Raw genomic sequence first — 14260 nt, forward strand, 5'->3', positions numbered from 1 at the left:
GAGGGCCCGAACATGGGTAAAACATAGTGTCCCCTGCCTCCTGTTACCATCCGCCTAGACGCACAGTTCGGGACCCCCTACCCGAGATCCGCCGGTTTTGACACCGACATTGGTGCTTTCATTGAGAGTTCCTCTGTGTCGTCACTTTTAGGCCCGATGGCTCCTCCGATCATCAACGACGATGCGATCCATGGTGAGACTTTTCTCCCCGGACAGATCTTCGTATTTGGCGGCTTTGCACTGCGGGCCAATTTGCTTGGTCATCTGGAGCAGATCGAAAGCTACGCCCCTGGCCATCAGGTCAGATTTGGAAGTTTGAACTACGCGGCCGACCTCCGCGGAGATTTGATCTTCGACGGATTCGAGCCGCAGCCGAGCGCGCCACACTATCACGATGGGCATGATCTAGCTCTGCCGCCGAACAGTGCCCTGGAGGCCGCACCCGCATCAGCTCTGACCCTTAATTCGGAGCCAACTGCGCCAATCGAGGATGGGTGGTTGGACACCGCCTCGGGGGCTGCAATCTCTACAGCGATCGAGCCGAAAACCAGCCCTATTCTCTGCGAAGCCCGTGACTCCAAGGAGCCGGACTCCTCTCCAGACTCCGAGCTCTCCACGCCCCTACCGATCGAACCCGATTGGGCGCCGATCATGGAGTTCACCACCGCGGACATCTTTCAGCACTCTTCCTTCGGCGATATTCTGAATTCACTAAAGTCTCTCTCTTTATCAGGAGAGCCCTGGCCGGACTATGGTCAGCAAGGTTGGGATGCGGATGATGAAGAAATTCAAAGCCCACCCACCACCCACTTCATAGCCACTGTCGATGACTTAACCGACATGCTCGACTTCGACTTCGAAGACATCGACGGTATGGACGCCGATGTAGGAGACGATCAAGAACCAGTGCCTATAGGGCACTGGAAAGCCACCTCGTCTATGACAAATACATGGTGGACACTCCAAAAGAAGGCAATGGCGATGGAACAGCGGAGGATGACCCCTCCAAGAAGCAGCCTAAGCGCCAGCGTCAGTGGCGTCGCTCTAAATCCCGCCAAAGCAAAAACGGTGATTCCGGCACGGGAGATAATAACACCCCGGACAGTGCCGAAGACAACCACCTCCAGCAGGATTCAGCACAGGAGGATGGAGAAGCCAGCCCTCATGAGAGAGCGGCAGACAGAGAGGTCGAGGACGATAATTATATGCCTCCCTCCGAAGACGAGGCAAGCCTCGACGGCGACGAATTTGTCGTGCCGGAGGATCCCGTCGAACAAGAGCGTTTCAAACGCAGGCTTATGGCCACGGCGAGCAGCCTCAAGAAAAAACAGCAACAACTTAGAGCTGATCAAGATTTGCTAGCCGACAGATGGACTGAAGTCCTTGCGGCCGAAGAGTATGAACTCGAACGCCCCTCCAAGAGCTACCCAAAGTGCAGGTTGCTACCCTGATTAGAGGATGAAGCACCTAAACCTACATCACCAGTGCATGATGCGGCCGACCGGCCGCCCCGTGGCCGCGACAGAGAGGCCTCTTGGCCCTCCACTCAAGCCGCACCCCGGCGCCGCTCAAAAAATACCAAGGCACGGGAAAATGCGCCAGACCTGCGAGATATATTGGAGGACAAGGCAAGGCAAACAAGATCGGTCTACGGATCGCATGGGCGCCCCACGGCACGAGACGGTAATCGTCACTCCGGATACAGTAAATCTGGCCGGGCCGAACACAGTAGACAAAGCTCGTTTGAGCTGCGTCGTGATATAGCCCAATACAGAGGCGCCACACACCCACTATGCTTCACAGATGAAGTAATGGACCATCAAATCCCCGAGGGTTTCAAACCCGTGAACATCGAATCATATGATGGCACAACAGATCCTGCGGTATGGATCGAGGACTATCTCCTTCATATCCACATGGCCCGCGGTGATGACCTACACGCCATCAAATACCTCCCACTCAAGCTTAAAGGACCAGCTCGGCATTGGCTTAACAGCTTGCCGGCAGAATCAATTGGTTGCTGGGAGGACCTGGAAGCCGCATTCCTCAACAATTTCCAGGGCACTTATGTGCGACCACCAGACGCCGATGACCTTAGCCACATAATTCAGCAGCTAGAGGAATCGGCTAGAAAATTCTGGACATGGTTCCTAACCAAGAAAAATCAAATCGTCGACTGTCCGGACGCAGAGGCCCTAGCAGCCTTCAAGCATAACATCCGCAACGAGTGGCTTGCACGGCACCTAGGACAGGAAAAACCGAAATCTATGGCAGCCCTCATGACACTTATGACCCGCTTTTGCGCGGGAGAGGACAGCTGGCTAGCTCGCAGCAATAACATGACCAAGAGCCTTGGTAATTCGGATACCAAGGACAACAGTGGCAGGTTGCATCGCAACAAGCAAAAGTGCCGCATTAACGACGACAATGCTGAGGATACGGCAGTTAATGCCGGATTCAGAGGCTCTAAACCCGGTCAGCGGAAAAAGCCATTCAAAAGAAATACTCCGGGCCCGTCCAGTTTGGACCGGATACTCGACCGCTCATGCCAGATACATGGCACCCCCGAAAAACCATCCAATCACACCAACAGGGATTGTTGGGTGTTCAAGCAGGCAGGCAAGTTAAATGCTGAAAGCAGAGATAAGGGGCTGCATAGCGATGACGAGGAGGAGCCCTGGCCGCCGAACAACAGTGGACAGAAAGGTTTTCCCCCACAAGTGCAGACGGTGAACATGATATACGCAACCCATGTCCCCAAGAGGGAGCGGAAGCGTGCGCTAAGGGACATATACGCGATGGAGCCAGTCGCCCCAAAGTTCAACCCATGGTCTTCCTGCCCGATCACTTTTGATCGAAGGGACCACCCCACTAGCATCCGTCATGGCGGATTCGCCGCATTGGTTCTAGACCCAATTATTGACGGATTTCACCTCACTAGAGTCCTTATGGACGGCGGCAGCAGCGTGAACCTGCTTTACCAGGATACAGTGCGGAAAATGGGCATCGATCCCTCGAGGATTAAACCCACTATAACGACCTTTAAAGGCGTCATACCAGGTGTAGAGGCCAACTGTACAGGCTCAGTTACACTTGAAGTGGTCTTTGGATCTCCGAATAATTTCCGAAGCGAGGAGTTAATATTCGACATAGTCCCGTTCCGCAGTGGCTATCACGCACTACTCGGGCGAACCACATTTGCCAAGTTCAATGCGGTGCCGCACTACGCATACCTCAAGCTCAAGATGCCAGGCCCTCGAGGAGTCATCACGGTCAATGGAAACACCGAACGCTCTCTCCGAACGGAGGAGCATACGGCGGCTATCGCAGCGGAAGTACAAAGCAGCCTCTCAAGGCAATTCTCTAGTCCGGCCATTAAACGTCTGGACACCATCAAGCGCGCCCGGAGTAACCTACAACAAGACCGCCTGGCATGTTCCGAGCAAGCGTAGCAATGCGGCCGCAACCCCAGCCCTCGCGAACTTGCGAAACCAGTGTTGCACGTACATAAATACGCTCTGGAAATTCCATGGGCACAGGGGGAGGGGCACCATCACGGCACCCCTGAAACGCGGCTTAAACCGCACTAGGGGCTGCCGATTTCTTAATTTTCTCTTATTTTCAGGACTCCATTCTTCGGAAGGCTTGTCCGGCAGTACAATTGCCGCACAAACGATACAACCAGGGAAGCAGAACGCTACGCCGCACTATGGAACTCTAAGGTGGTCTCTATAATGAGCAGTATACCTGTTTCACTTAACATTCCGCAGCTCGCCCCTGGAAAGGACATGTTAAATAGTCCCATCTTTTGCTTATTGCACTATTTGTATCATTCTGCTTTAATCGCAGCCTTTTTTTAAATAAACAATGCGTAGCTTCCGTCTATTATTGCATTACTCTTTTTTACAAATATATGTTCATTAATGACATGTTGCACCCGTACACTTTGGTACGGCCAATACGCCAGGGGCTTAAGTACCCCACAATACGGTGTGAGAAGTCCGAACACTTTCACAAGTGCGGCACCCCGAACTTATAACATTATACGCATCGGCTCCCAATCATGTCTTGGGTCAATAGTTGGGTTTTCCCGGCTCCTATGTTTTGGTACCTTACGTTCCGTTATATCGGCTAAGGTAGCACTAGGAGAACTACAACAATTGTGCGCCAGTTGAGCTGGGCTAAGCACCTTAGTAGAGAAAGCTAAAACTGACCGTCATGATGAGGCGAGAGCTGGTCGCTGTTCGAGAGGTTTTCGAGTCCCTAAAGACTTATGCCGCTTAGAGCGAGGAGTCGGCTTTGTCCGGCCTAGGCGTGGATAGCGCCCCGAACTCGGTCTTTCGAACACTAGGGGTTTCGCCGAAATTTAAAATTATAGAATTCTATGGCTAAGTGAGAGTGTTCAAGCATTATAGTCCGATTGCCTTGTTCGTTGTGTTGAGCGCCTCCCTCGAAGGACCCAAGAATGGGAAAAAGAGCGCTCATGTTTATCTCAAACACCCCAGCACTCGTGGCATGGGGGCAGAAGCCGACGACTCGCCATCTCTCAAATTTGATAAACGACCGCATAGAAGGTAATATTTTAAATTCAGAAGCGTTGCTTAGCACATATGAACAAGTTTTTAGCGCACAGGATCACAAATGCGAGTTTACTCAAAAATTACATCTTTGGAGCATTCATCCGCTATAAGATGGGCACCCTTCAGGACGCCCTCATAATACGCTTCCGGGACGCGATGCTCCTTGCCCGGCGGCGTCCCGTCCTTCACCAGCTTCTCTGCATCCATCTTGCCCCAGTGCACTTTAGCACGGGCAAGCGCCCTACGGGCACCTTCGACGCAGACGGAGTGCTTGATTACTTCAATCCGTGGACAGGCATCCACCAGCCGCCTCACCAGCCCGAAGTAGCTCCCAGGCAGAGCCTCTCCAGGCCAAAGCCGAACTATGAGGCCCTTTATGGCCTGTTCGGCCACCTTGTGGAGCTCAACCATTTGCTTCAGCTGGTCGCTCAAAGGCACCAGGTGTCCGGCCTCAGCATACTGAGACCAGAACACCTTCTCCGTCGAGCTCCCCTCCTCGGCTCGGTAATAGGCGGCGGCATCAGACGCACTGTGGGGCAAATCTACGAATGCTCCTGGAGAGCTCCGAACTCGGGTAAGTAACAAGTAATTCACTTTCACGTGCTTGCTTTGCATAATGAATGCCTTACCCGCCGCTATCTTCTTCATCGCTGCAATTTCTTGGAGGGCTTTCTGGGCTTCGGCCTTGGCAGATTTCACACTTTCGAGGGCTGCCGCAAGCTCGGACGCTTGCGTCTTTGAGTCAAGCTCCAAACTCTCGTATTTTTTCACGAGAGCCTGGAGCTCTTTCTGCACCTCCTCCACCCGCGCCTCCTGCTTCCCTCTCTCTGTGCGCTCCGTGGCCGCTCTGTTTTCGGCCTCGGATAGCGCTTCCTTAAGGGTTGCCACATCGGTCATGGCCCCTATAATAGCACGTTGATCCTGTCATTTTTTGCAACCACATCTTCTCTATATACTTGCGCAAGGTATTACTTACCTTCCTTCTCCTCGAGTTGCCTCTTGGCATGGCCGAGCTCGTTCTCGGACCGCGCGAGGTTTTGCTTCAGCGTATCCACCTCCGCAGTCAGTGCAGCGGAGGCCAGCAGCGAAGCCTGCATACGCATATTGACTTGATTATGTTAGACTCCTGCGAATGTTGTTAGATCCTCTATTCGGCTTTTCTTTCCGAACACCGAAAAGAGCATCAGGGGCTACTATCTATGCGATAATATTTTTACATATTCTTTACTTACCTCAAAGCCTGTTAGAAGGCTGGCACAGGCTTCAGTCAGTCCGCTCTTGGCGGACTGAACCTTCTGGATCACCGCACTCATAATGGTGCGGTGCTCCTCGTCGATGGAGGCGCCGTTAAGCATCTCTAGCAAATTGTCCGGTGCCTCCGGTTGGATGGAGGTCACTGGCTCGACAGGCTTGCTCCTCTTGGAAGGAGGCTGCCTACCGGAGTCCGGAACCGTTGACCGTTCTGGCGCGGTGTCCGGCTCAAGGCCGGACTCGGAGCCCTTGGGGGTTTTATCCCCTTTACGCCTGGAGTCCGGGAGGTCGCCTTGCGGCGCCTCCAGGACCACCTCCTCCTGGCTTGGAACCTATTGGGACGCCACCTCGGCATCGTCCGTAGGGTGGGGGGAGGTAGCCGTCGGAAGCGAATTCACATCCGACGAATCCAGGGAGTCGCTCGACGACTCGTCGAGCCCGGCCTTGGGCGGAATGCATAGTCATATTCGGCGTAAGGAGGAGCTGTGCAAGAAAGGAACACTATGAATTGCTCTGGTGTCCGAATACTCACGATCTCGCCAGGGGCTTGGCCCTGTGCGGCCACTCCTCTTCGCCGTCGTCGGCGTTGGTGGAGTAGTCCGGAGGAAGGGTCTTCCCCTTCTTGGACCCTTTGTCCTCCCCAGTTGGGGCGGCCTTGCTTTTCTTCCCTTCCCCCGCTGGAGGGGGAGAGGCTCTTCTTCCTCCTCCTCCTCGTCTTCACGAGAGGAGTGCGCCTTGGAGTCGTCGGATGATGAATCCGACACCTCCCGGCGCCGGGCACTCTTTCGAGTCCCCGTGGTCTTCTTCTTGGCCTTCTTCTCCGGCACCACATAGGGTGCCGGAACCAGCAGCTTCGCCAAGCGAGCGTCCGCTAGGCCTTCGGGCAAAGGAGCCGGAAAATTGATCTGTCCGGACGTCTCCTGCCAATCCTGTCAAAGGTAAGGGAGCTTAGATCCCACATGGAGAAAAACTATGAAAAAATAATGCCTTGTAAAAGGTAAAAACAGCTTACCGCCCTAGCGTGATGCTGCGTGCTGAATCCGCGATCCTCGGTAGCGGATGCGGGGGCCTCGGCGCCCTTGAAAAGCACCTTCCAGGCATCTTCGTATGTCGTGTCGAAGATCCTGCTCAGAGTTTGGTGCTGCGCCGGGTCGAACTCCCACAGGTTGAAAGCCCGTTGTTGACACGGGAGGATCCGGCGGATGAGCATAACCTGGACTACATTGAAAAGTTTGAGCTTCTTGTCCACCAGGGTCTGGACGCATGTTTGGAGTCCGGTCAGCTCTCCTTTTTTACCCCACGACAGGCCCGTCTCTTTCCAGGAGGTGAGCCACGTAGGGGGTCCAGATCGGAACTCGAGGGCTGCGACCCATTCAGGGTCGCGCGGCTCGGTGATGTAAAACCACCCCGATTGCCACCCCTTTAGGGTCTCCACGAAGGAGCCCTCGAGCCATAGGACGTTGGGCATCTTGCCCACCATGGCGCCTCCGCACTCCACCTGGGTGCCACGCACCACCTTCGGCTTGACATTGAAAGTCTTGAGCCATAGGCCGAAATGGGGGCGGATGTGGAGGAAAGCCTCGCGCACGACGATAAACGCCGAGATGTTGAGGACAAAGTTAGGGGCCAGATCGTGGAAATCCATGCCATAGTAGAACATGAGCCCTCGGACAAATGGGTGGAGAGGGAAGCCCAGTCCGCGGTGGAAATGGGGGAGGAACACCACCCTCTCATGGGGCCTAGGGGTGGGGATGAGCTGCCCCTCCTCGGGAAGCCGGTGCGCAATGTCGTTAGACAAGTATCCGGCCTTCCTTAGTTTTTTGATGAGTCCCTCCGTGACGGAGGAGACCATCCACTTGCCTCTCGCTCCGGACATGGCTGGAGAAGGTTGAGGTGGGATGTGCGGACTTGGGCGCTGGAGCTCGAGTGCGCGGAAATGGATAGGCAAAGGAGGAAGAAGGCGTGGATGAAAAGGTGGATCCTTATCCCCTTATATGGGCGGACGCGACTATGCGTCCCCACCAGCCTGGTAAAACTCGCTTATCTCCCAAGCGCCGTAATCAATGGCGCGGTTGGGTTACCCATGCCCGTATTGATGAGAATCCCGGAGTAAGGGGACACGATCTCTGCTTTGACAAGACGTGCCAAGGAAACCGCCTCGCTAAACGCGCTGAGGTGGGACAGTGAAACGATTCGAATAAAGACTTGGCCGTGGTGTGATGTCACACTACGGAATACGTCAGCAGATTAGATTTGTGTAAATATTATTCTCTCTATGGCAATATGTGGAAACTTATTTTGTAGAGCCGGACACTACCTTTGTGTTCAAAATCTTCTATGAAGTACTTGGAGGAGGAACCCGCCTTGCAATGCCGAAGACAATCTGCGCGCCGGAGTCGTCGTCATTGAAGCCTGGTTCAGGGGCTACTGAGGGAGTCCTGGATTAGGGGGTGTCCGGATAGCCGGACTATACCTTCGGCCGGACTCCTGGACTATGAAGATACAAGATTGAAGACTTCGTCCCGTGTCCGGAAGGGACTTTCCTTGGCATGGAAGGCAAGCTTGGCGATACGGATATGTAGATCTCCTACCATTGTAACCGACTCTGTGTAACCCTAGCCCTCTCCGGTGTCTATATAAACCGGAGGGTTTTAGTCCGTAGGACGAACAACAATCATACCATAGGCTAGCTTCTAGGGTTTAGCCTCCTCGATCTCGTGGTAGATCTACTCTTGTACTACCGATATCATCAATATTAATCAAGCAGGACGTAGGGTTTTACCTCCATCAAGAGGGCCCGAACCTGGGTAAAACATCGTGTCCCCTGTGAGGGAGTCCTGGATTAGGGGGTGTCCGGATGGCTGGACTATACCTTCAGCCAGACTCCTGGACTATGAAGGTACAAGATTGAAGACTCCGTCCCGTGTCCGGAAGGGACTTTCCTTGGCGTGGAAGGCAAGCTTGGCGATACGGATATGTAGATCTCCTACCATTGTAACCAACTTTGTGTAACCCTAACCCTCTCCGGTGTCTATATAAACCGGAGGGTTTAGGTCTGTAGGACAACATACACAACAACAATCATACCATAGAGCTAGCTTCTAGGGTTTAGCCTCTTCGATCTCGTGGTAGATCTACTCTTGTACTACCCATATCATCAATATTAATCAAGCAGGACGTAGGGTTTTACCTCCATCGAGAGGGCCCGAACCTGGGTAAAACTTCGTGTCCCTTGCCTCCTGTTACCATCCGGCCTAGACGCATAGTTCAGGACCCCCTACCTGAGATCTACCAGTTTTGACACTGACATTGGTGCTTTCATTGAGAGTTCCTATGTGTCGTTGCCATCAGGAAGGATGCCTCGCCCCGTCTTTAAAGATGGCACCGTTGCTAAGGGAGCTTTGGCTGTCGGCCAAACCCTCCGGCTAGGTGGTTTTCTTATGACCGCCTGTTCGGCTTCTGCGACGACGATGACCTCTCGAGCGATCGAAAACAATCTTCATGTCAGCTCGGAACTCGCTGAGCAGTTAGATCCAATGGAGCTCTCCTCCATAAACGTGCTGTTGGATCGCTTCGCCGCCCTAGGAGTCGCTACGGATTACAACCAGATTGGGCCTAAACCCGATCTGAGAGAGATTAACTCTCCCCAAGTCACCCATCACGTTCCCGTGGTAGAGGGACAGTGCGGCGACCCTTCATCTATCTTAAAGACTCGCTACGTCCGGATTCCTGATCCCTCCAAGCCGGATACCCGCGGAGGGGAGGATATCACTCAAGACCTGAACTTAGAGTCAGGCGACGGGCTGGATTCATTGGACAACATCCAGGAATCCAAATTTTCGACTTCGGAAATTCCTCGGCCTTTGAGCCTCAGATGGGGTGAGGCTTCGGATTTAATTCCACCCACCCACCCCAACATAAGCGATCTATCCAAAATCAGGCAAGAGCCCGATGAAACAGTACATCATTACTGGGCCAGATTCCTCCTGGTTAAGAACAGGCTAAGGGACTGCCGCGAGGAAGACGCAATCTCAATCTTCTGCAATAATTGCACGGACAAGGGAATACTCAACGCCATAAGTCACCGTGATATTACACACTTCACTGACTTGGTGTCCATTGTACGAAAGTACTGTGCGATGGAAAGCGCCTGGAAAACCGAAATCAAATTTTGGGACAATCCGGCCCTGAATACAAACCCAGTCCGAAATAAAAGGGTGCATCATCACCAGACACCCGGGTCAAGCACTAAAAAGCAAAAACCCTCTACAGGGCATGGAACCGTACTGGAAGGATGGCTCAATGGACCCTGTAAAATTCACAGTATAGAGGACGCCACACCAACTCACAGCCTAAGAGCATGTTGGATACTCCGACAGGTGGCCAAAATTGGCGAAAATGTCCTAATTCCGGAGGCCACAGAAAGCCACCCCAGAGACACCAATACGGTATTAACAGTCTTCGAGACTTTCGCATCAAATAATATGCGAAAAAGGACACTCCGCAGCCTTGCCGAAGTCTACCAAGTAGCAACAATAAACCCATGGAGTGACATGACTATTACCTTTAACGCCAGTGATGAACCTAAATTCCGAACAGCCCGAGCACCAGCCGCATTGGTCCTCAGTCCAATAGTGGACGACTTTCATCTTACCAAGGTACTCATGGACAGCGGCAGCGGATTGAACCTCATTTATGAGGAAACCCTTCAAAAAATGGAAATAGACTGGAACCGCATTGAGCAAAGCAGCACAACCTTTAGAGGAATAATTCCTAGTCGGGAAGCGCGCTGTACAGGAAAAATCACACTAGATGTGGTGTTCGGCACGCCGGATAATTACAGGTCCGAAGAGGTCACGTTCCATGTGGCTCCGTTCAGCAGCGGTTATCACGCTCTGCTAGGGCGGGAAGCGTTTACAATCTTCAAAGCAATACCCCATTACGGGTACATGAAGCTCAAGACCCTGGCCTAATGGGATCATCACTCTCGCTAGTGATCCGGACATAGCACTCCACGCCAAAAACAAGACAGCCGCACTGGCCCTCGAGGCACTATCCGAAGCCCTAGCGGCTGAGGAACTGACTGCGCTGCGCTCTACGGTGAATAGGGACGATGTGGTACTCGACAAAAGATCCAATTCCACCTCCTTTAAACCGGCGGACAAAATAGTCAAATTCCAAGTCCATCCAACGGACCCCAATAAAACAGCTTCCATCGGGGCATAGTTAAACCCTGATGTAGACGCCGCACTGCGAGAGTTCCTACGAGAGAACTGGGACATTTTCGCCTGGCACCCTTCAGACATGCCAGGAATCCCACACAGGTTGGCCGAGCATAGCTTAAATATCCAAACAGGATTCAAACCTGTCAAACAGGCTCTTCGGCGTTTTTCCGAACCTAAGAGACAGGCCATGGGAGAGGAGCTAGCAAAGCTATTGGAGGCCGGATTCATCAGAGATATAAAACATCCGGACTGGCTAACAAACCTGGTGATGGTACCAAAGAAGGACAAATCCTGGTGCCTGTGTGTTGATTTTAAAGACCTTAACAAGGCTTTCCCAAAGGATCCCTTCCCCCTCCCCCGCATCGATCAAATTATCGACGCTACCGCAAGACATGATTCGTTGTGTTTCCTCGATGCATATTCCGGCTACCATCAAATCAAGATGGCAGAACCAGACCAAGCCGCAACGGCATTTATCACACCATACGGCCCATTCTGCTTCAACACGATGCCATTCGGGCTCAAAAACGCCGGTGCAACATATCAGCGCATGATTCAGACATGTTTGGCAAGCCAGATCGGCAAAACAGTGGAGGCATATGTAGATGATGTGGTCTTCAAAACAAGACATGTTGAATCTCTAGTACACGACTTGAGGCTCACATTTGATAACCTCCGAACATACGACATCAAGCTCAACCCGGAAAAATGCGTTTTCGGCGTTCCAGCTGGAAAGCTCTTGGGCTTCATTGTATCCGGTAGAGGAATTGAAGCAAATCCAGCCAAGATCCGAGCTCTGTCACAACTGGATATCCCAAAGGACCTCAAACAAATACAAAAGTTAACCGGATGTGTGGCGGCTCTAAGCCGCTTTATCTCCTGCTTGGGAGAAAAGTCCCTACCCCTTTACCGCCTCCTTCGGCGCACCGAACACTTCAAATGGACGGATGCAGCCACGGCCGAACTCAACAAAATAAAAGCCATACTGGCAACAAACCCAGTCCTGGCCGCGCCAAACATTGGCGAACCAATGCTATTATACATTGCAGCAACACATCAGGTTGTAAGCGCAGTGCTCGTCATCGAACGAGAAGCGGACGGACACAAATTCCCCCTTCAAAAGCCGGTCTATTATGTGTCCACTGTCCTTACTCCCTGCAAATCACGGTACCCGCATTATCAAAAGATTGCGTACGCGGTATTCATGGCATCCCGGAAGCTACGACACTACTTTCAAGAGTGTTCAATAACAGTAGCCTCGGAAGTACCACTTAACGATATTATAAACAACCATGACGCAATGGGCCGGATTGCGAAATGGGCCATTGAGATACTCCCATTTGACATAACTTATAAGCCACGGTGAGCCATCAAGTTGCAAGTCTTGGCCGACTTCGTCGCAGAATGGACGGAGGCCGAACTCCCTAAAGAGTACGGCACATACTCAAATTGGATCATGCATTTCGACGGCTCCAAGATGTTGGCCGGACTGGGGGCCGGCGTCGTTTTGACGTCCCCCACAGGAGACACAGTTCAATACATACTCCAGATTATGTACAAGGACTCCAACAATGCAGCCGAATATGAGGCCCTTTTACATGGTCTCCGGATGGAAGTATCCATGGGCATTCAATGCCTAGAGGTGCGCAGGGACTCGAACCTTGCAATATCCCAAATAAATGGAGACTTCGATGCCAAGGATCCAAAAATGGCAGCTTACCGCAACGCCGTCCTAAAAATGTCAGCTCGGTTCGAGGGGCTTGAATTTCACCATATAGCCCGGGAAAATAATCAGGCGGCAGATGTCCTGGCACGCATCGGCGCAAAACGCGATGTAGTCCCCCCAACATCTTCTTGGAAAGGCTGTTCAATCCATCCATAGTATGGGAAGGGGAGCCGAACAATAACAGCCCGGACCCAACCGCACTACCCGACACCGAACATCCTGACACAATCGGAGGCTCTGCCAATGAAATAACACCTTCAGCCCACGTAATAATGGCCGTCATCGCCCCATGGACAGAACCATTCCTCGCCTACCTTACTAGGCAGGAACTCCCCGAGGACCAAAATGAGGCACGCTGCATAGTGCGGCGATCCAAAGCCTACAGAGTCCACGAGGGAGAACTTTATAAGAAAAGCACTACCGGAGTCCTTCAAAGGTGCATCTCCGAAGAGGAGGGGCGGAACCTCCTGGCTGAAATTCATGCCGGACTCGGCGGTCATCACGCTGCAGCTCGGTCCCTTGTAAGCAAGGCCTTCCGTACATGCTTTTATTGGCCGATGGCCCGGGCAGACGCTCAGGACTTAGTCCAACGATGCACCGGTTGCCAGCTCTTTGCAAACCAAAGCCATATGCCACCCACCGCCCTCCAAACTATCCCCATTACTTGGCCCTTCGTGGTCTGGGGGCTTGACATGGTTGGACCCCTTAAAGGCGGAACCCACAAGCAGAAATACTTACTGGTCATGGTGGATAAGTTCACCAAATGGATAGAAGCCAAGCCTGTTAAGACGGCCGAATCCGGACCGGTGATAGACTTTATATCCGGGGTTATACACCGTTACGACGTCCCCCACAACATCATCACTGATAACGGCACAAACTTCACGGCTGACGAGGTAAAAGTCTAGTGCAAAAACATGGGCATCAAGCTCGATTATGCTTCCGTCTATCACCCACAAACTAACGGCCAGGTCGAACGTGCAAATGGTCTTATCATGAGCGGCATCAAACCCAGATTAGTGCGGTCCCTCAAGGAATCTAACACGCACTGGGTAGAGGACCTCCACTCCGTACTCTGGGGGCTGCGGACCACGCCGAATCGCACCACCGGATACACACCATTCTTTATGGTGTACGGCGCAGAGGCAGTTTTGCCTTGCGACATAATTCATGACTCACCTCGAGTGCGCATGTATGAAGAAAGAGAAGCCGAGCTCGATCGGTGGGACAGCTTGGACGCATTGGAGGAGGAGCGTGACGTGGCAAAAGCCCATTCCGCATTCTATCAACAGCAGGCTCGAAGATACCAAAGCAGAGAAGTACGGGCCAAAAATTACAACATTGGTGAATTAGTTCTACGACTACCAGACAAGAAAAAGGACAAACTCAAGCCCAAGTGGGAAGGTCCCTTCATAATTGACCAAGTCCTGACTGGTGGAGCGTACCGCCCGCGGGATGCATCGGATAACCGACTCGAG

Source organism: Triticum urartu, chromosome 2, assembly GCF_003073215.2.
Source record: "Triticum urartu cultivar G1812 chromosome 2, Tu2.1, whole genome shotgun sequence".
In the NCBI taxonomy this organism is placed as follows: Eukaryota; Viridiplantae; Streptophyta; class Magnoliopsida; order Poales; family Poaceae; genus Triticum; species Triticum urartu.